Below are 20,308 nucleotides of genomic sequence, written 5' to 3'. Positions count from 1 at the left end.
GCTGGGACTCCCTAGATAACCTAATTTTTCTATTTCTTCGCGATAACATCAGTATCGCGCTATTAATCCTTCGTGAAAAAGATTAACGTTTAGCGATTTAGGTATTTATCGCATAGAATTAACTTAATCTAAATCTACCTTTTAAACCTTCACGTTCTTCATCGAAAAACGGGACGGGATCTATTATCAATATAGGAAACACGGATAGATAATGTATTCTCGGAATTGGTAGAACTCAAAGGGGCCGCTGGGAGAGGGAAACGAATTAGACGCAATAGGATGGAGTTGAGCTAGGCAGGGTTTATCGTTACGCAAACAATTATGGGGATGGTGGCGCACTGTTAATGCGAATAGCAATAATATGTTACCGTACTTCATACTATCCACTTCAGTCACTTAGCGGAAAAAAAAACATATTTCCATCGATCCCAAAGAAGCCGATTAGATAAAGCGACGAGGTTTCGTGGAATTCGTCGTGCAAAGTAAAAAGGAGTTCGCTGATTTCTCGAGAAAGTTCCCGCGGACGTGCTCGATAAAAATTGACGTTAAAAATCTGCTCTAGGAGTGGAGAGCGAGAGGAAAAAATCCATATCGATTGACGAACGCAAGGGTAAATAGGCGAAGCGTCCCGGTGTTCTCTCGTTGTTCCCGGAAGCTTATCTGGGCGACGGCAACCGACCGACGCGTGAACGTGCGTAACGTGCGAAACAAGTTTGCACCTTTTGCACGCGGTTCTTCCCGACCTGGTCGAGAATTCCAGGTAATCAGTCGGCTGCGAACCACGCAAATCGCAAAGTCCAATCGTCGAACTGGCTCCAACGCCTTTCCTCTCTATGGCTGCGAGAAGCCTTCCGGATCGGCTAGACGAATTCGTTTATTTATTTATTTGTTTGTTTACCGATAGAAAGTCTTTCCTAACGAACGGGAACAAGCTGTTACGAATAAGACTCGATTAATATTGTACAGACATCGAACATTTTTTAACAAATTGACTGCTACTGACGCACACGCTGGATAGATGCAGTTGTTTCAATAACGCTGCTGACGCAACGGAAGGCAAACACAATTTTTTAAAATAAATTTCTAATAGAAAGAAGTAAGAATTCGTTCCTGGGGAAGGTCAGTCCCGTTTCGATGGCAGCATATAGGTTAAAATAGATGGGTTTAGCTAGTTAGGAGCCTTTAAAGGTTGGTGTGATGGACAAAACTTGTATATCGAAATTATTTAAATTAAAAAATCCATTCGTATTGTAGATAGACTAAGGCAAGAATATTCTGATTTCTAGCACTACCGCCACAGCACTCCGTAAGAAACACATCAGTGCATTCTTGATTGCCATACCTTGCAATCGTGATAAGCCGACATGAATTGACGGGAGGTCTTAAGGTCAATGAAAAGCAGATAATATCGTACTACCGTAAGTGTTTACAAACATCGGCAGAAGTAGTCAAGGACAGGTCAGCCGCTTGGTACTCAGGTGCGTGTGCACTGGACGAGTTGCAAAAACTACAGGTATTTCCTCGAGTAGGAAGTATCGCATAAACAAATTTTATGTTAGTTGTTTTACATTAGCGTACATCTTATTATGTTTTTTTTATTATCCCATTATCGTTTCACATCAGTTATACAGCCGAGAAAGTAACAGCTTCAGATTTATTTTTATTTCGAATCGTGCGAGTAAAGATCCGATCGACTGCAGGACTCTATATTTGCGGTCGATCCATTGACTCGCTTAATCATGCGAATTGGTACGTTGCCCAGGGCCTGTTTGCTCAATAACGTTTCAGGGTAACGCGAAATGTCAGAGTGTCTTCCGAGACCGCGGGAAAAAAGAGATACGCCCACTCGGCCACCCCTGAATTCGAGACAAGACGCAATATCAACGAGATTTCGGCGCTAGGTGTTCCGTAAATATTGATCGAGCCTCTGGAAAGAGGAAGGGGTTCGCCAGAAACGCGAACTTATTTCCGGTAACGCAATGAATCCGGTGCATCCAGCGATTGCGATTACCCGCTCGAAAATACGAACGTATCGTAGATACTTGAGGAAGCAGTTATTTAATTTCAGATCCAGAGATCGATATTCTCGTGTTTTCTTTAAAATTCGAGTCATGGAAACGCGATATTCTCATACACCACCACCATCCTCCCCCTCCCACAGCTCGGATACCTCGAGATACAACTTTAGTTTGAAACCTACTTTTTTAAAGAGGCACATCTTTAAGACTCGAATGAAATTGATTCATCGAGAGCGTTAGACTAAAATATCCGCTTAATGAATTTTCAACCGTGACACCGAGCGTGGGCGGCATAATCAATCCTGGTTCTCAGTGTTCTACGAATTCTCGCCTACTCCACTAAATATAAGTCGATACGGAGAACGAACGCGCTGGATTTGCGTTTTCAACGCTGCCTTTTAATAGGTTGTTTGTCTAATTCAATCGGTGACCAGCATCTGCACTTCGGCGAAGTACGGACATTGAAAAGTCACTGCAAGAATCAATCGTCGCTTTTAACTTTCCGAGAATTTGCGTCCATTCCCTTAAACGCCGGTGCAAGGCAAAGAGAGACTACAGCCGCGTTAAATTTGCATACTAACGCACCAAGTATTCCTCGTCTCTATTTTAGTCCGTTGAATCTTTCTTGGGTTTCCCTGTTTTGTAGCACGGTTTTCAGGAAACTCGTGATTTACGGTCTGCCTCGCGATAATTAGAATTCATCGTAATCTAAGCAAGCTTCAGCGGAATGTTTCCGACATCGGTTTTGCTTAAAATTATATATGAATTGGACCTGCGTTATTCATATAAAAATGAATCTTATAGATTTTTATTCGTCTCTTTATTTTACAGTGTTCACAGGTGACTCACTTTCGTCCTGATTTTGTTTACCTGGAGTACACGAACCGTTTGATTTTATTACTAGCAGGCATTTAAATTTTAAAGAGACAACGTATCCTTCTGCTGGGAACCCAGCTGTGTTTACATAACGTGTTGTCAAACGTCCCCACCTTTCCTCCTAACACCTGCCGAAATCCGCGAATCAGGTGAATTGTCTCCCACTAATTTCGAATCTTCTTCCCTCCCTTTCTCCCGCAGCACACCTAACGGTATCCTCTTCCCGTAACCCCTTCCTCCTCACCAGTCTCGTTAGTATTCTTACAAAGCGATCGTCGTCTACGTAAAAGTGCAATTTCCGTGAATTATCGATCTCGATAAATACAACTCGTTAAGTTTAGTCGATCTCGAGCGCGTTACGGTATTTTCTCACCTGTCCTGTGACCGCATCCTTCGTTGTGGGAACCTAGGTAAGTACTACCACCATTTCTGAAGATTATTATCAAAACGGGACTTCCCTGTATTAAGTAACACGATTGTAAATACGACGGTTGTTCCGTGATATCGATTGATAAAGTGCGAGGAAGATTGGCTCGTTAGAGTTGTCGGAACATACGAGGGAACCTTTCAATTTCGAGAAAATTTCTACAGTGATAGATGAATACAATAAAATTAAAGAAATTAAAATTGCCTTTCGCGAACAGGTGCACAGATGGCGTAAGTTTATGTAAATACAATCAACTCTCGTATAAATCACAATGAACGAACCATTTGCTTGGCTCATCGAGCTAACGAACTTCTTGCCCTCCATTTCCTAAACTGATACATCCAGTTTGAATTTAGCAACCGGAAGCGATAATTCATCTAGTTTATCGGTTTGCACGAGATCGTCTAGTGTTCCGTTTGGAAGCAGAGGGAACTTTCCGGATTATCGTGGCGCGCGTGACGCTGTTTCGCCATGGTTGCCGTTCGCATCGATGGACATAACTGTTGCGTGTTTTTCGCGTTCCCGTTTCGTCTAGGTCACGAACGTCGGGCGCCGAAGAAGTACGCGTGCACGCGCGATGTCGTCAAAATGTGAACGTGGCCGCAGGATCGCCTACATACCTAAGAAACCGATGTTGGATGTAAACAAAGCTTGTTACGCGACGAAAATTTCGCCCGTTACGTCGAGGATGTAGGTACACTGCTGTGACAACAGAATTATCGTAGAAATTTCTTCAAAGTACGTTAGAATTATTCTTGTCAATTTTTTGGTACTCTATTCTCGTCACACGATTTTCGCCAGTTCTCGAAGCTGCTGGTTCGAGAAGCCACCGATTACCAATAGTTTCATTTAAAATGTAGAGACGAGGATAACAACATTTCTGCGAATAAATGGCGATCCTGATGATCCTCATATCATAAACAACCTCTCAGGTTTTGAAATGACGAACCGTGTAATTCGTACAAATTTCGTTGAATTTGAGTGTGTAGCTTCTCGCCAGAGACGATTCCGTTGTATTCACGTGGCTTGGTTTGAAATCACGTCATCGTTTCGTGCAACGTGGTACGCGTAGAGGCGATTAGAGCAGATCCGTGATGGTTCGATGATGTCGCGCGAATAGAACGGTTCACGCGTCGACGTTCTTCGACGCCCACCAGGACGAATGACGGCTGCGTAGAAAATAAGTCTGATACACGATTCATTGGTAAATCGATGATTCCGAGCGGCGTTACGTAACTCGAATATTTCCCAGCCCACGATGCATCAAACTCAAATTCTTTGGATGGATCGTTGGTTCGTCATCGAATTAAAATATATACGCGCGTGTGTCCTAATCTCGTCGAACCGAATGCTTCCGCAGCGAACCAATTCTCCCCTCTCTGTCTAGCTGAATACTTCCGTACCGAGGAGACCGCGTCTCCCCATTGGCAAACTGAACATTTCCGCATTGAACTAAATACTTCCCAACCGAGCGGAACGCTTCCCCTCCGGATCGTACGTTTCTATATGGAAATTTGTCGCGTGGCTGTGCGACGGAGTTTCTAATCCATTCGTTTCACTCATCATTTTGTTACATTTCTCGCGTTAAACTCCTAGAACTTGATATCAACTGTAAGCTTCATTAATGCAATAACACTTGCCTTAAAATAATATCGATAGTCTGAACTCAACAGTCAAGGTAGTAAACATTCTTGTTTGGGAGGTTGATATTGTTTAAATTTAAATACGATGAAAAGGTTCAATTGTAGTTATTTAAATTAGTAGAGGGCAATTGGAGTCGACCGTGAAGTTTCTGAAACAAACAAGTACGAGATCGCTGAAGATCCTTCCATTCCGAAGCGGAGTGGGGCGCGAAAGGAACGTTTGGATCGTCAAACAGCGGAGCCGGATATTGTAGAATCCGAGCCAGCTGGTTTTCGAGGCGAGACATGATAACGGAGCGTCGGCGTTATCGGGCGGTGCCAGGGCGTCGTTGTTGCTGTTCGACGGACTTCGTTACGGCTGATAAAAGGCTCGCGATCGTGTAAACTGCGCGCTCGTTGTGTTTCATTCATGGAAACGCCGCCGCGGGATCAACGTTTTTATTTCCACCGGAAGACCAATACATCGCCCCGGCGTTCGACGATAACCGCTCGGTCAGGTAATACACGGAAGCATCCGTGGCGTTCCTCTTGTGTCAGCTCCGTTACTCGTCGCTTCGCCAATGGAGTCAGTCAATCGACCAAACATTTATTCAGCAAATATTTCACGAACCGTTCGGCAGCCGCTGAAATCTTTCGCGGCGTATCTCAGCCGATTTCCTTGATCCGTAGAGCACACTGGATCGGCCAACAGACCTCAAAGGAGCCCACTATACATTTTATACCCGTTATCAATATCGCGGACAGACACTAATGAATGAACCGCGTTGTCCTTTTAAAATTCTCGTGGACCGCTTTCTTTTCAACGCCGTGTGCCGTTCGAAGTTGGCCCTAGACTTCGGTCATTTGTCTACGTGTCCTGTTAGGTTCTAGAATCAATGGAAAGTCGAACTGAAACCGCGGAGGAAATTGTTCGACAACAATGTCAAGCATTTCGTCGTTTCTGATAATATCAGAGACGTTGTTCGGACTTCTAATTAGAGAAGAACAGTTTCGCAAAGTGTTTTCATCCATACTGGTGCGACGTAAACAATGAATAACGCGTCGCATGACTCACGCGATGATTTCTCGATGATTTAATCGTGTCGCGGACACGCTAGGGCGTGCTCGATGCGTGTCACCGACGTGGGCGGAAACATTTCTGTCGAACGTCTGTCGTCATCCTTTTCACGAATTCGTGAAAGCGAGTCTCCTTACGAGAATCCAGGAAAAAGTAACGAAAACACGCATTGTAGTCTCGATTTCCCTCCGCTGCTATTTCATTCCAAACACGTCCAAGAGGTCGTCTAAGTCTCGACAGGTGAGAGAAATTTTGATACTGAACATAGAGTTTGCACTCCTCTTTTCCGTTACATATATTATATCTTTACATTTATAATATCATATGTTTCCTTACATTTAAATAAGCCGCAGGCTTTCGATACTTTTTTCCCTGAATCTAATTTGTACCGGAAATTAAAATGTACTGAAATCAGAAGACTCCGAGTGCAAAAGGTTAACTGGTACAGAAGTGACAGCTCGAGGTTCCCCAAGTGTGTTTAAATCCGAATAACATTTCTATTCTATAGCAATCAGAAAATTTATTGAAAAGTCATTGGATATCGAGAGTCTCCGTGGCACTTCCTCCGATTCCCGCGACCTCCGATACCGATTTCACGATCCACCGAGGGATCGCGACTCGCAATTTGAAAAACGCTACTCAAGAGTGACTGGACTATCGCGGCTGCCCGAAGAAAAGCAGAACGCGAACCAGACGAGTAGACAATCGGCCGGTTCGTACGCGCGAAAAGAAAAGCCGCGAGTACGCGCCGTTCTATTTATATAACGCGTGTGTACGCCGATCTACATAAATAGCCGTTGCCATTATGCAACCCAACGATAAACGCGGACCGCGAGCGGAGCGAGCACCGCGGCCTCTCTTGTGTAACACACATCGTCCTAACGATCGCGCGAAAATGCGCAGGAGATCTCGCAGTCACGGAGATTCATCGTGATCCACGGCGGTCGCCGTGAATCCGTGGACGATCTAAGTGATTTGTTGCCGTTGCGCCGTGGAATGTCGCTTCGATCTGAGGGAGCCGGTTTTCTGAAAGAGGACGGCCTCTTCTTGTTCTCGGGTATACGAATCCTCGTGGAAACCTAGTAAACATCTCCGACAAATTTAACAATCTTAATCAACTCCTGTTAGCCTCTCGTTCTTCTACTTTGGGAAACAAAAATTGAAACTAGATCTTTCACAGATACATTGTCAACTATTTCAAGGATAAGATTGGGGATGCAATATTTACTATGAATTAAAACAAGATAGAGTAACGACAGATACGTAGGGTAACGATTCTTTTCCGGTTGAAAGTTTCGGTTAAAAGAATTAAATAAACAAAAATAGTTGTCATTGATTCGACTTGCGTTTCGTTAAGCATATCGTGGATATCGTGTTTGGGCGTTTTTCCAGCGGCCGTGGAGCACAAAGACAAAGACAAACACAAAGACAAAGACAAACACAAAGACGTTCGCAGGCGACCGCGAAATGGCGGTTCCGTGCTCGAACGGTTTCCGTGGTTTGCGTGCTCATCCGATTTCTGCGGTTCCGCGCGTCACGCTCGAGCTACGGCCCGCTGGGCACCCACGGAAGAGGTCGTAGTCAATTAGCGGAGCCAGGTCCGCGAGATGTAAGGCCGAACGCTCATCTCGCTCGACGAGCATCTCGGACACAACGTGCACCGTCTGTGCCCTACCGGATCATTAATCTTGCCGGTTGGTAGCGCTGCTACATCGAGCAAGCATCGCACGCAACCCTGCCGGAAAATGAGTGTTCCTCCTGGATTAGCGGAGCAAAGAGGAACGCGGAGCTCTTCGTGGAACCTCGTTGCAGAGTTACAAAACAAAGTATTGCTCTACGCCGATATCTCACTTGTTAAAGTATTCATAAATTTTATCGCGTCGGATGCTCTGAGTATAGAAGTCGTATTGAAAACTCTACTGAAGTAATGCAAAGATTTCTCTATTCCGATATAAAATTTCTCATAAAATTAGTAGCACCAGCAGAAGTTAAATTTATTTCTTCTGAGATGAATATGTAAAAATTTGAATAGTTTCCAGTGGAATGCCGTCTCATACTTCTATCAAAACCAGTTGCTTTAATGTATAGCCTCCAGTATATAATAAACCATAGAATACCTCCTTATGTTACATTAATTGTGCTGTACAGCCATTAACTATCATTCGATCCAAATTTTTCTTATAATAAAAACAAACGACGAACAGCAATTTTCAGCTCGGAGTGAAAATATCGTCCCGTGACATCCCTTTAAAATTCACTGATATAAAGAGCCGACGCGTCAACCGCTTGTTTACGAGCCACAGGATTTTCCTAGCTCGGTGTTTTCACACGAGCGACGTTTTTTACGTTTGTGGAATTTCCGGGATGAGCCAGCGTATCGCGAGCATCGCGCGACTTTTGGTCGTTACGAGTCGCGGCACGTGCCATCCTCGTGGTAAATATGACGCGGCGCCTACGGTTTCCATCATCGTCACCGCGTCGGACGCGAGCTTCCCGCTTCAGCGTCGGGCCTGATGCCTCCCGATTCCGGGAAGACCAAGAAAAAACGTTGGTTAAATATTTCTTGCGTAAAAGTGTCGTAAACATTGCTCACGGGATTCTGGCTATACGTTTTGGTAGGTTATAAAGTTTGCGAGATGTGTTCCTTTACCTCCACCTTGAATATAATTAAATTTTTTATGGATTCCGAAACATCGTGAGGCTTTGTAAATCTCTGTTAACGAATACAAGTTTTCTATACCAGGAGGATCCTTATTCGAAAAGTGGTTAGTTCGCAACAATTTGGATAGCGTAAACACCTTGCTCTATTAATACATCGGTGCGTGTTTTATACATATACGCCGCGGTAGTTCGTAACGATTGGCGACTCGAGGCACCGAATTGGCGCAGCTTTAATTTATTCGCGGTGATCCAGAGCGACGAGAGCGTTTGACGAATTGTCGCAGTCCATCCAAGTTGTCCGATCGAATTTGTCGAACGACCGACTCTGTTAAGCGCCCCAAATTGGCCGTGCCATCGGCCAATCGATTCTCACCGGTTAACCTGGTAACACAAAATGCAGTCTCTGGCTACCGAACTCCGAGAGGCTGCGACGGTTGGTTGGCATCAAAGGGAAGACGTAAGGGAAAATCGTCTTCGCCCGGTGCAAAGTGCCACTTGACGGTCGTGCGGAAGGTTCTAGCGCGCATTCCTGATTCCTGTCTTTCCTTGCCTTCAGTTTCTTGAACCGTGGCTTCTCTTCACAAAGAAAATCCTTCTTTCATCTCCGAGTTTCTACTGCTTACGACTCACATTTACCACTAGCAACGGTTAATAGAATTTTCAAAGTCTACTTTGTAACGCGATTGCCGGTCCAAGTGTTTCTACCCTCCGTGCCATCTTCAATCTGGCCGAGTTACAATTCTACAGGATTACGGTTTTTACGTTGATGTAAAATCCGTCTAACCTTTGAAATCAAGAAGAACGATGCCTACGCTTTCTTCGATTCGCAGCTTGGATTTAAAATGTCACGTAGCAGCTGCGTTAAATTTCAGATGCTTTCAACATTATTTTCATTATTTTATTAAACTCGTTCGCGAGTTGTACGTTTCGCTATTGTAACAAGATTTTTAACGAATTAGTTTACCCTGTTCGGTTAAAAAAATCCATCCTTCGAGTCTCGAGTCTTGACTGTTGGTCTTCCTTTTGAGCACACCCAGCTGCATATAACCCCTCGGATCGGCAGTCGAAGGACAAACGGCCAAAAGTAACGAGAGGAACTTTCTCAGGCTGTTTATCTGGCCGAATCCATCTGGCGTCGAGATTTTAATTGCCAGTCAAAGGGTTGCCGCCGTGACCTCTCCTTTTTAATCAGCAACACGAGCGATCGCTGCCTCGGGGAGATGGGGATAAACTCATTGCACCTCGGGAAGCTTGATTCGCAAAATATATTCAAGTATTTACGTTGGTGTATCGATGGAATAATTAGACATCGATACGCACCGCGACAAATCGATACGTGCCGTGTCGTCCTTCGCGCACGATCGGTTTCCGTCCCATCCGCCACACCGATTTAATGAAACCACCTAACCAGCCGCGCGGTATAAACTGTTTTCGGTTAGTCTAATGTAGAACGTGCTTAATCGATTTTATCGGCGTGTGCATTGTGGCCTGGGAACACCGTATGCTCGCTTTTTACGATCGTAAACGCAGTGGGATAACTGTCTCGTAACGGTTAAGGGAAAGTAAAATGGTCTGTCTACTTCAATCAGAAATTAATTGAAACGATCGTTTTTTAGCATTGGCTTTTTTGCTTTCATTCCAGCGAAGTCTTCGTTCTTCGTTCGATTAATCTCTTCGTTCTTGCTGGCGCTCCTTCTTACGTATACGTACATATTACTGTCTTTTTTCTCCGTAAACATTAATCGCAATCATCATATTTCAATTCATTAATAACGCAAATTACTTTCAACTTTGGGATGTAAACTTTTTCTGTTTTTCTTCTTTTCTTTCATGTTCAAGTGTATCGGTTGTATAGCACTGTGTATATTTTTCATTTTCAATCCATGCTAATAAGAATTTTGAGAATTAATGAAGATGTTATTCGATCGTGTAAAGATTTTGAATAGAACCATGTAGAGGCTATCCCCAGCTAAACAGCTGAGGAATGGAACCGTTTCCTTGAGATTATTCGCGATGAGTAAGAGTTTAGGAATATCGAAGCGCTACTAGCGGATTCGCATTGCTTCCGAACTTTACGAGGCAAGAATGTTTCGAGAGGTTCTGGGATATTTTAAATATACATACAGGCTGCGTCACGCGATTAATACGGATCGTCTTGCGTTTCGTTGGAAATAAGAAAAAATAATGGAGGAAATCGAACGTTCAGATACTACAACGATATATCTACTCTTCAACGTTTCGATCGTGTGAAATATCATTAGTATTTGTATCATAACATTTTTTTTTCAGAAACATAAATTTCCAATGTACAACACTAATTTATATTTAAATTATTCATATATGTAATAAAGTAAAAACAACTATACACGACAACATCGCGTTATTAATAACTTTGTTTATGTTTACGACGACGTGTTGAGCAGATGTATCTTCAAATCAATCTTTAATGCTACAAAATTAGCAATACAAGAAAATTAAGAGAGAAGGGAAAACCAAATATTGAAATTTTTTTAATATCCCCCGATAATATCATTCTAATATTTAGTGTTTCAATAGTTTCAATAGTTTCAATCTTTATAGCATTTTTTACAATCAATCTCCAACGCACAAGGTGACATGTGGCACGATTATTCTAAATGATGTCAGTAATGTCAGTTATTTAAAACCCTCGCGATAGTTTGAAGCAAAAAACTTAGCGACGGTCAACAAAACTCGAATCCGCAATTTTTTATTAGGCAATAAAGTTGTTCAACTTTGAATTAACATGGATAAAATTTACAGCTGATCTACATGGTAAGTCGTCTAGTATACGAGTGAAATATTCGACTTTTCTAAACAAGGCAGTCGAGTTACGAGACGCCGAGATTTCAGTCCTGCTTTCGTTAGGGATGTTCACGCACGTTTCCGGTTATTTGAGCGTAGAAACTAGGGCTGACGCGGCGAGGCGCGTAGAGAAATATAAATACACTCTCGACAGCGTCAAAATTCACGCGGGGAGCGATGCTCCGAAGTGGTTCTATTTTGGAAAGGTGATCTTTACCTTAAATTATCGAGAGGTCAAGGGGACTCGTTCGGTGATCCCGGAAAGAGTGGGCGACGGGGAGCCCGCTTCCGGCTCGAATAAAACCGTCTACGGGTCGAAGAAGCCGCGGACGGATTTAGACACACGCGTTTTACGTACACGCGCGTGTAAATTTAGAACGGTGGTTCTTAACCTTTTTAAGATTACCGCACAATTCGCAACAACGATGGCGAGACTTCGCGCGACGAGACTTTTACCGTCGCGCTCAAAGTTTTTAACCGAATCCTGTCTCCGTTTGTTTGAACTTGCACAACCCTAACCCATGTAAAAAATATTTACATAGGGATTTTCCGAGGATACAGTTGCGAATAGTTGAGTCAGTCGATATCGATACGCGTGACGAATAACAAGGAAAGTTGTTGATGAAACACGATGACTCTATGGTCTCTGTATTGCGTCAATTGCTCATGAATAAACAAGGAAAACTGTTTGTTAGTCGAGACAGATAAGTCGGTATTATACTTTCTGTAATGTTGTTTAGGAGTTTGTCGGGACTTCGCTGCATTAGCAAATACTCCAATTTTAATTTATTTACGTCGCGAAAGCGTCATCGAGGTTGCGATGCTTGCTACGAGAACTAAAACTACAAATTATGTAACTTGACGAATACTCGGGGTAGCTGTACACCGGAGTGGTGCTTTAAAAATTGAGCATTTGTAATTGCACGATTCTAGAAACACTCGGTGTCGAATGTTAAGACAACGAGGAGGAAATTTAATAAAATTCTCTTAAACAGTGTCAGACTGTAAGTGAAACGTTTCAGAGAACATTAACTGCACGTTTTTATGCAAATATAATTTATTCGAATGCGAAAGGAATATGCATAAGGCTGTACGTATCCATGTAAATTAGACAAAAATTATCGAATTTATGTGCAATATCGAAATAGCAACCGAGACAGGGACGATAGACCTTAGAACCGTATCCTCGACTTTTTTCCTATTGATAACGAAAGTTGTATATTTCATCCCGGACAAGCCAGAATCCTGGTTTAGTATTCCCCAAAGAAGCCAGCGCGTCGCTTAATCCCATTGTGTCCCGGCTGTTTATCTATCTGGGTTGTCCCGCGCGCGCTCGCGCGCTATTTTCGTCCGCCTTTTTCCTCCAAGCTCCCTTTTTCCCTTCTTTTTTTCATGAATGATCCGCGGAGCTTGCGGAACGGTTTGAAAAGTGGGACGAACGAAACTGTGTCATGCACAACGCGCCGCAACGTCTCAATAGCGTTGCTTTCGTGCTTCGCGATGGAATCGCAAATTCCGCGCCTTTCCATCCGACGCCATTCGGTTTACGGGATTTATCGAAGGATATTAATACCCGCGACGCTCGCTCGTTTTCCATCGAATGCAACGTAACCGTAATCGGCCATTAATCCCCGCGATTAATGCGGCCTTCCTGCGTCCGCGACGCGCGATAACGATTCTCTCTTTCCCTCGCTGGGAATTCTTTGGTATCGTACGGTAAACGGTAACTGAATTTCTAAAACAAGGTACAGGATGTCTGTCGAGTTGCAGGGGCGACGGAGACCAGTCTGAAAGACAAGGTACTCGACGCAGGGTGAATTTCACGAGCAGATTTGAACAAAATTCATTGTAATTAGAATTAAATGCTTATTTTAATCGAATATGTAATCGCTACACTGCGGATTTTGTGCACTTACCGTGTATGCTTGTATGGAAAATATATGCAAAGCGTATGCGGAATAAACATCCGCCATATGCGCGGTAATTATTAGCTAAGTATACAACAGTGTATAATATGATGTTTGTTGTTTACTTGACCGTAAGGAATGACAGAATTTAAGTGTTCGGAAACGAGGTCGAAAGTAAAACCTTGGCATCGCGACGGTCACGAACGCGCCAGAGACGCGGAGAACATTCTGAAATAAGTGGGTTAAAGGGAGGTTGTTTATCTTTCCTGGGATCTTTCCGAGACTTCGAGATCGAGATTAAGAACGACCCACGATTAAATCAAACCTCCTAGAAATGTCGGTTCGGAGGCTATGAAGCGATTCGCGATGTGTTTTGTGGATCGCGGCCCGCGGAGATTTACCCCGCGCTCTCTCGATTTTTTTCATTTCATTTTAAGGAGCGATTACATTTGCGAGTTCCCAGTGATCGTAACTCGTTACATTCACGAAGGATCCTCCCTCGTCGAGACGAACAATAAGTCTCACAGTTTTCCTAACGAAACGACACCGGAGATCCCTGTTAACGGTCCTCGAATTCTGCTCGCGATGCGGCGCAATAGTCTGCCCGAACGAGCGACGAAGCGTTAATAAAGCGGGACGATAAATCGCTCGTTACCGAACGGAATAAACCGTCGCGTTTTCGCAGACGTTTCGCGGCTACTAAATATTATTCGAACGCGACACGGTTTTACGCGCGAGGGGATACGCCATAAATAACGAACGGCTCGAACGACCGAAGGCGAGAAGACGAGGACGTTATTTAATGCCCTCGGACAGGCTCGTAAATAATAACAAAATCCCCTACCACCGACTCCCTTTCGAACCTCTTATTTACGACGGCTCTTGGACACTTTTTCTCGCAAATTCTGCGCGTTTCTTCGCTAATCTTGACCTGTCTAGCTTGCACGTTCATCAAAGCATCGAGGAGGAATTGCTGCTGGCGGTGACTGTGCCGAGGAGGACGCAGGGGTAGGGAAATACTGAGAATTTTTAAGTGTTTAACATAAATCAAAAAAATTAGATAGAAAATTCGTGGGTTTGGCTATGAAGCACTATGGAGCGTTTTCGACCCTGATATGGATATCTTCGGTAATCGGTGTAAAAGATCCACCCTTTGCTAAACACCTCGTGATATATGATTAAATGCATCACCAATGCTAACCGGAATTCGTTACACTCAATCGGTTCGTTAATGCAGTATTTACGTTGAAGTGTAATTAAAAGGATCGACGTATCGTAGGAAGAAGTTCGCGGGCTGAATCGACTTACGTAAAGTCGTTTCGCGATCGTTGCATACGATATTAAGACAGAAACGCCGCTCAAGCTGATCAATTACACTCGCTTTCTATTCCCAGCCGTGGACGCAAAAATATTAATGAAGCCCGTCGGGTCTTATTCATACAGTTCATTAAAACCAATCAAGCGAACGTATCGACGTAATTAAAATGATTACCGAACAGTGATTAAATCGGAAAGAGCTGAATCGATGGCTCATCCTTTCGTGGCCACAAATTAAGTTTCGAGTTGCTTAATTGGCCAATAGCCAGTTATTACTAGGACGCGGTTTTGCCTTTGAAAGCTGTCGAAAAGTGAGACACGAGCGGCTCTCGACTGGGAGTATGATATACCATCGAATAAACCGACCTGCTCGATCCCTTCGGACCCGATATAGACTCGTAATGTAGGTATACAAACTTCGACATTATGTTTTCAGTAGAAGTTAATTAATTTTATTACAATAGTGGAGTCGGGTATTTAAAATTGCTCTCTATTTAAGCGTTCCCTGTAATGATTTCTGTGTCATCTGTTAAATGGATCGTATCATGTTTTATACGAAAAATCATGTATGCTTTTTACATGCAATGTTTATTTGTAATCTGAACCTATCAATTCATGTTTTGATTAACTTCAGGCACGTATAAAATATTCATTTTGTGCAAAGAGAAGGTCCGAGGGTGGTTGAGGAATCATGAATTTAATTTCCTATCCGATCAAAGGAAATTCGTCTTTTAATTAATTCGCAGATCGTGATTTCTCGTTTGAAGTTTCAGATGACCGCATCGATTCATCTAATTCTGGGGATCGTGAGATTAAAAGGTTTCGCCGCGACCACGACCTCAATATTTGTCTTTTAATATACCTTTACGTCGAACTAATTGCGCCATTCACGAACTCTGCTCTTTCGCCAATAAATTGACGTTTTCGATCGCTCTAGCCAAGTTTCGACCAAGAAGTCGACCAAATTGCGCTTCTTTTCGGAATCTGTAGTTATTTCGAATATACATCCGAAGTATTATTTTTGGATCATTCTTCGTTTATTAGTACCAGCAGCGTAGTCAGCCTTGAGAGTTCGTCCCAGTTGCGACTGACATCCTTTCGCGAGGACTTAGAATTCATCTTGATCAACGTTTCTAAACGTGTTGTGGGTATTCAGTTCATTTTTGTTATAATTAATCTCCTGACTCTGGAACCTTCTTTCTTCTCTCAAAGCATATTTTCTGTACCATTTCCTTGCGATTTAGGGCTGGCAACCCTAGTTCCACCTGAACCATTTTTGGTGAAATGTAAAGGTCTCCATCCGGTTCGGAGTCGTTCTTTAAATACTTCCAGGAATTTCTTGATCAGTCCCCTCTCTCTTTTTTTAACGCGCTTTCCCCGAACGAAACATCCACGCGAGTCGCCAGGTCGAGGTAAACGCGCGTTTCGTGGGGGCCGCGGATCGAGATCGAGATCGAGAGACGATTGACAAAAAGAGGGCGGCGAGCGTGCGAACCAACGCAGCGAAAGTGAATTCCGCCGTCTGTTCGACTTTCAAAACACCGCGTCGCGGCGTGGTTTCGCCTTGTGTTTCACGCACGTGCGTTCCACCGGGGCCCATTGTCGAAACGAAATTAACCTGGGTCCTTGTTAACTCGTTCTTATTTTTTTCACGCTCGCTGGAGGTATTAGAAAGGCTATTAGGCCATCGGAGCGCCGCTAATAGCAGACACGGTTCGGCCCTTCCTGTCCAGATTTGTATCTGGATTCGTAATTGGAACCGTTTCGTTACCCTTGAGGATCTAACGGTATTCGCTCGTTTCCGGTGTCCAGAGACGAATAGAAACTCTGTGAATTAGAAAAAATAATTAAAATGACACATAATGTTGGGTTACCGGTCTGGGTTAAAGAATGTGAAAGGAAAAATGTACGCCGCTGTTTAAGAAGTACAAGGCGACCAGTTTTCGATGGGAGAAGGATACTCTTGGAGGATTCATTTTTTCATGACTTCATGACGACACTCATTCGCTGACTTTATTTGCTGAATTTCAGGATTGGATTAGTCTTCGCGATAGACGCTGCTTCCAAACAGAACGACTAGGATAAGTGACGTTACAATTAGGAAATTGACACCAAACGGGAGTTACTTGTTCAGATGTATTTTGCTAATATTCTTCGTGGTTCACTCGTGAGACTTGAGAAGAACAACGTGGACCAATTTGGGGAGACCATTTCGAAGGTCTCTTCCTGATTTCGGATGGCAAAGAACGTCGGCCATGGGCCAAGAAAATTCAGTGTTCCAATCCACGGAGTCAATTACAGGCCAATGATGTCATAGACATTATTAGTGGTGCAATTCCACGGAATGTCGGTCACTAAGTTATGAAACTGCAAGAATCTATTCGCCGCCACGCGGCGGCTCTACGTGGTACACTTTCTCCCGGGCACGATAAATATCTCGCGTGTGTCTGTGAAACGGCGGTGTTCTCTTTAAAACGAGCGCGACTATTTGCCAACAGCTCGATCGCTCGAAATCGAAACTCGAGCAGAAGGGAGTGGGGGTATTCATAGGTTAAAAGTCATCAATTTCTAACAAAAAAAAATTCAATAATTCTCTACACGAAAGAATGGGTAAAATTTAAACCGCTGCCATTTTAGTATCGTTCTTTGAGTGGGTTGGTAAATTGTCGCAGAACGTAGGTCGAAAAAGATTCACGCGTTTTCTGGCTTCCTTAAATACCGTCCGAAAACAGTGAACATCTCAACGTGTATAAAATTTGGCGGGTCTCCGTCAAGTGAATATTGGCCTGGCTTTCTCGATTTCCAATGCGCATCGACGAGGATTTCCACGGGAAATCGTCGTTCCCACAAGCTATAGTATCCGTCGATCCTGTTCTCTGGACGCGTCGATTACGGGAACGTGATTTATCGAAATGTTTGTTTTTATTTTTCGCGGAGGATGGGGTCGAGGATTAACGTCGAGAACCTGGGAATTTTTCTCGTCGCGATAAAATATGGGAATACGATCGACACTCGCGCGTTATTTATTCCCTGAATGCTTCGAGAGTTCCGATAAAGAGCGCCGGCACTCGATGCCGCGCGCGTTGCGCTTGAATATCGTAACGTCACAGAGATTATCCGTTCCGGGAGAAACGATGATTTCGTAGATTATTAACAGTTTATCGCGGCGATCCCGACGTTCCGCGAGTTTCCACATCTTTCTTGTCGCCGTCCGAATGGTGGATTGTTTTCGCATGGACGTTGGTATTGATAACGGTAGCAGTGACTTAATACAGATAGAGGTTCTGCGAGGTAGCACCTCCGATATCGATCGCTAGCGAAAGGAGTAAATAATGTATTGACGTCAGAAACGTGTCGAGCGATTATTCCGTCTGTGTTTGTTCCGTACACTTATTTAATTTCGATATCCGAAGCAGGCCTTGTTCGCCTATCCAACGTTGCGCGCGGCTCGATGAATTGGCTTGTCTGACCATTAACCCCTCGAGGGCATATTCTACTTAATAGCCCACAGAAACAAGATCTCCTTGCGGATTTTTTTCTGAGGAGCATCGAAATCCGATTAATATCAAACTTGGCACGTGTGTTTGTTATACTTTTGTGTAAACATTCGAATTTTTTTAACGAACAAATATGCATTTAGCTTCGAGATATCGTGGACCGAGTAAAGAGCAGTTTTTAAAATATCGTGACAAACTCGACGCCTGGTACACATGAATTTGAAAAACGAAGACGTGTATGTCTAATATAGCCAATAGATACTCAATATAAAAAATAAATCAATCAATCAATAAACAAATAAAACCAAATGGAACGACAAAAAGGAGGATAGAGCGCGGCGATAGGAGGTCGGCCAGCAATCGCAGACCTCTCGATTTCTAGCAGAATCGACTTTGAAATTCGCGTAGAAACAGCGGAATTTGCGGAAATCCGCGGAGCCTTGCCGAGCCGTTACCGCGAGTCCCGCAAGGCCGTTTTAACGCTGGAATTCGGGCCAGTCGTTTCTCTAGAAAGGAGCACGTCGCTCGTGTCGCGAGCTCGGTCAAGCAAAATAAAATCTCCCCTTCTCCCTCCCCCCCCCCTCTCTCTGCCTTAGGCCCCGATGTTTGTTTTTTGCTGCAAAATTCACATTTCAATCGACTCGCGAGAAAATTTGCGCCGTTTCACGGTGCGATGCTTATGCAACAAAAATAAAAAAAAAAATTACTTTTCAACGGAATTCGATTTTAATTGTTCGGAAGGTTAAATTACTCATCGCGGTACCGCGACAGTTAGGTATGACATTCGCTCAATTTCGATAAAACGGGTTATTATTTAAGAATGTAAAATATCTACGTCTGTAATGATCGGTTAACCCGACACTCGCGAGAGATTCTCGGAAAAGTAGTCGCAGAGTAATCGATGCCAACATTGATTCCTCTCCGAAGGGGCGGCGCAAGGGGGGTTGTCTTGGCTCGTCGAGGCTCTCTTCCCGGGAAATCGTTTCCGGATTCGTCACCGACACGCGGAAGGCCCGTGAGATTAATTGCGCGTCGAATCGAGTCCGAATAACGCGGTGCAGCCAGTCTCAAGGGTGATTGAAAACGTGCGTCGCCTCTCAAACACGGTTTCGTGAACGAAGAGGAATGAATTCCGGTTTTCGACCTTATTCGCCGTAACGAGGACTGCATCAGGTTCGAGGTGTGCCTAACGCTGACTGCCTACCGTATAAAAATCAAAGCGTAGATTTTTACGTATATAACAGTGTAATAAAGATTGCATCACGTTTAAACTCGATGACCTTTTAGACCTGCGTGGTAGAGGGCCCTTGAACTATTTAAATGGCCCCAGCTCTGTTCAGAAGCAACCCTTGACGCTCGAGTCTGCGGCGGAACTGCGCTTCAAGAAAGGTGGCGCGTTCGTCCAGCCCGACGAAAGAAGAAAGCACCGTCGACCTGTCCTCGAGTGTACACGTAAATACGCCCATGCATTATATTAATTTCCCTGGCAGGCTCGACGAGGCGGCTGGTACACGCGTGCACGTACGTGGTGCGCAAAGGCCATTGTGCCACTCCAGGATTCCGACGTGAGTCATGCTCCGTGCCCCCGGACCTGGACTATTCCGAAGCAAAGCGCTGCGCGCCATGCCGCTCGCCTAATCGAGATCAAGCTGACTCAGACACCCGGCTAGCCTTTTCCGACCACCTAATAAAGTGGGTTTAGGCCGCGCGCGTACGCGTACGGGGTCAGAGGAACCTTGCCAGACCGAGCAACAGTCGACGTGTCTGTCAAAACCGATCTCGAGGACCTTCCCTCGCGTTTTGGCTCTGGACGAAGGACTCCTGTTAGAAGTCCGCACAAGACGCTCTTGGATCGTATCGATTGAATAATATCGAGAGCCAAGTTTGGACATGTACGAGTAAGAAAATCAACACATTATTGATCACTCACGAATAAATTCGTGTTTGCACTTGCATTATTTATTTCATTTCATGAAACCCAGGGCGATATAGAATATTGCAAAAGCTTTGCTCGTCGTGTTTAGTCCTGTCGGTTTTTCATTTTAATTCAATGTATTAAATTGCTGGTTGCTGATGTCCTCA

At 44.0% G+C, this 20,308-nt stretch overlaps 1 protein-coding gene across 2 annotated transcripts in view; it reads left to right on the top strand.

Annotated features, from left to right (window-relative positions):
• Positions 1–20,308, top strand: part of LOC128894504 (3-phosphoinositide-dependent protein kinase 1) — a 404,982-nt gene that overhangs the window by 286,862 nt on the left and 97,812 nt on the right. Inside the window, exon 1 of one of the 2 annotated variants that reach the window (XM_054156269.1) lies at positions 3,182–3,304. The exons of the other annotated variant lie outside the window; for it this stretch is intronic. The gene's annotated coding sequence lies outside the window, so the exon portion shown is untranslated. Of the gene's footprint in view, positions 1–3,181; positions 3,305–20,308 lie in introns of those variants that run through there. 2 annotated transcript variants of the gene reach the window in all.

This window comes from Hylaeus anthracinus, unplaced genomic scaffold (assembly GCF_026225885.1).
Source record: "Hylaeus anthracinus isolate JK02 unplaced genomic scaffold, UHH_iyHylAnth1.0_haploid 4, whole genome shotgun sequence".
Taxonomy (NCBI): domain Eukaryota; kingdom Metazoa; phylum Arthropoda; class Insecta; order Hymenoptera; family Colletidae; genus Hylaeus; species Hylaeus anthracinus.
The sequence above is the reverse complement of the archived record's forward strand: the minus strand, read 5'-3'. Positions and strand labels throughout refer to the sequence as shown.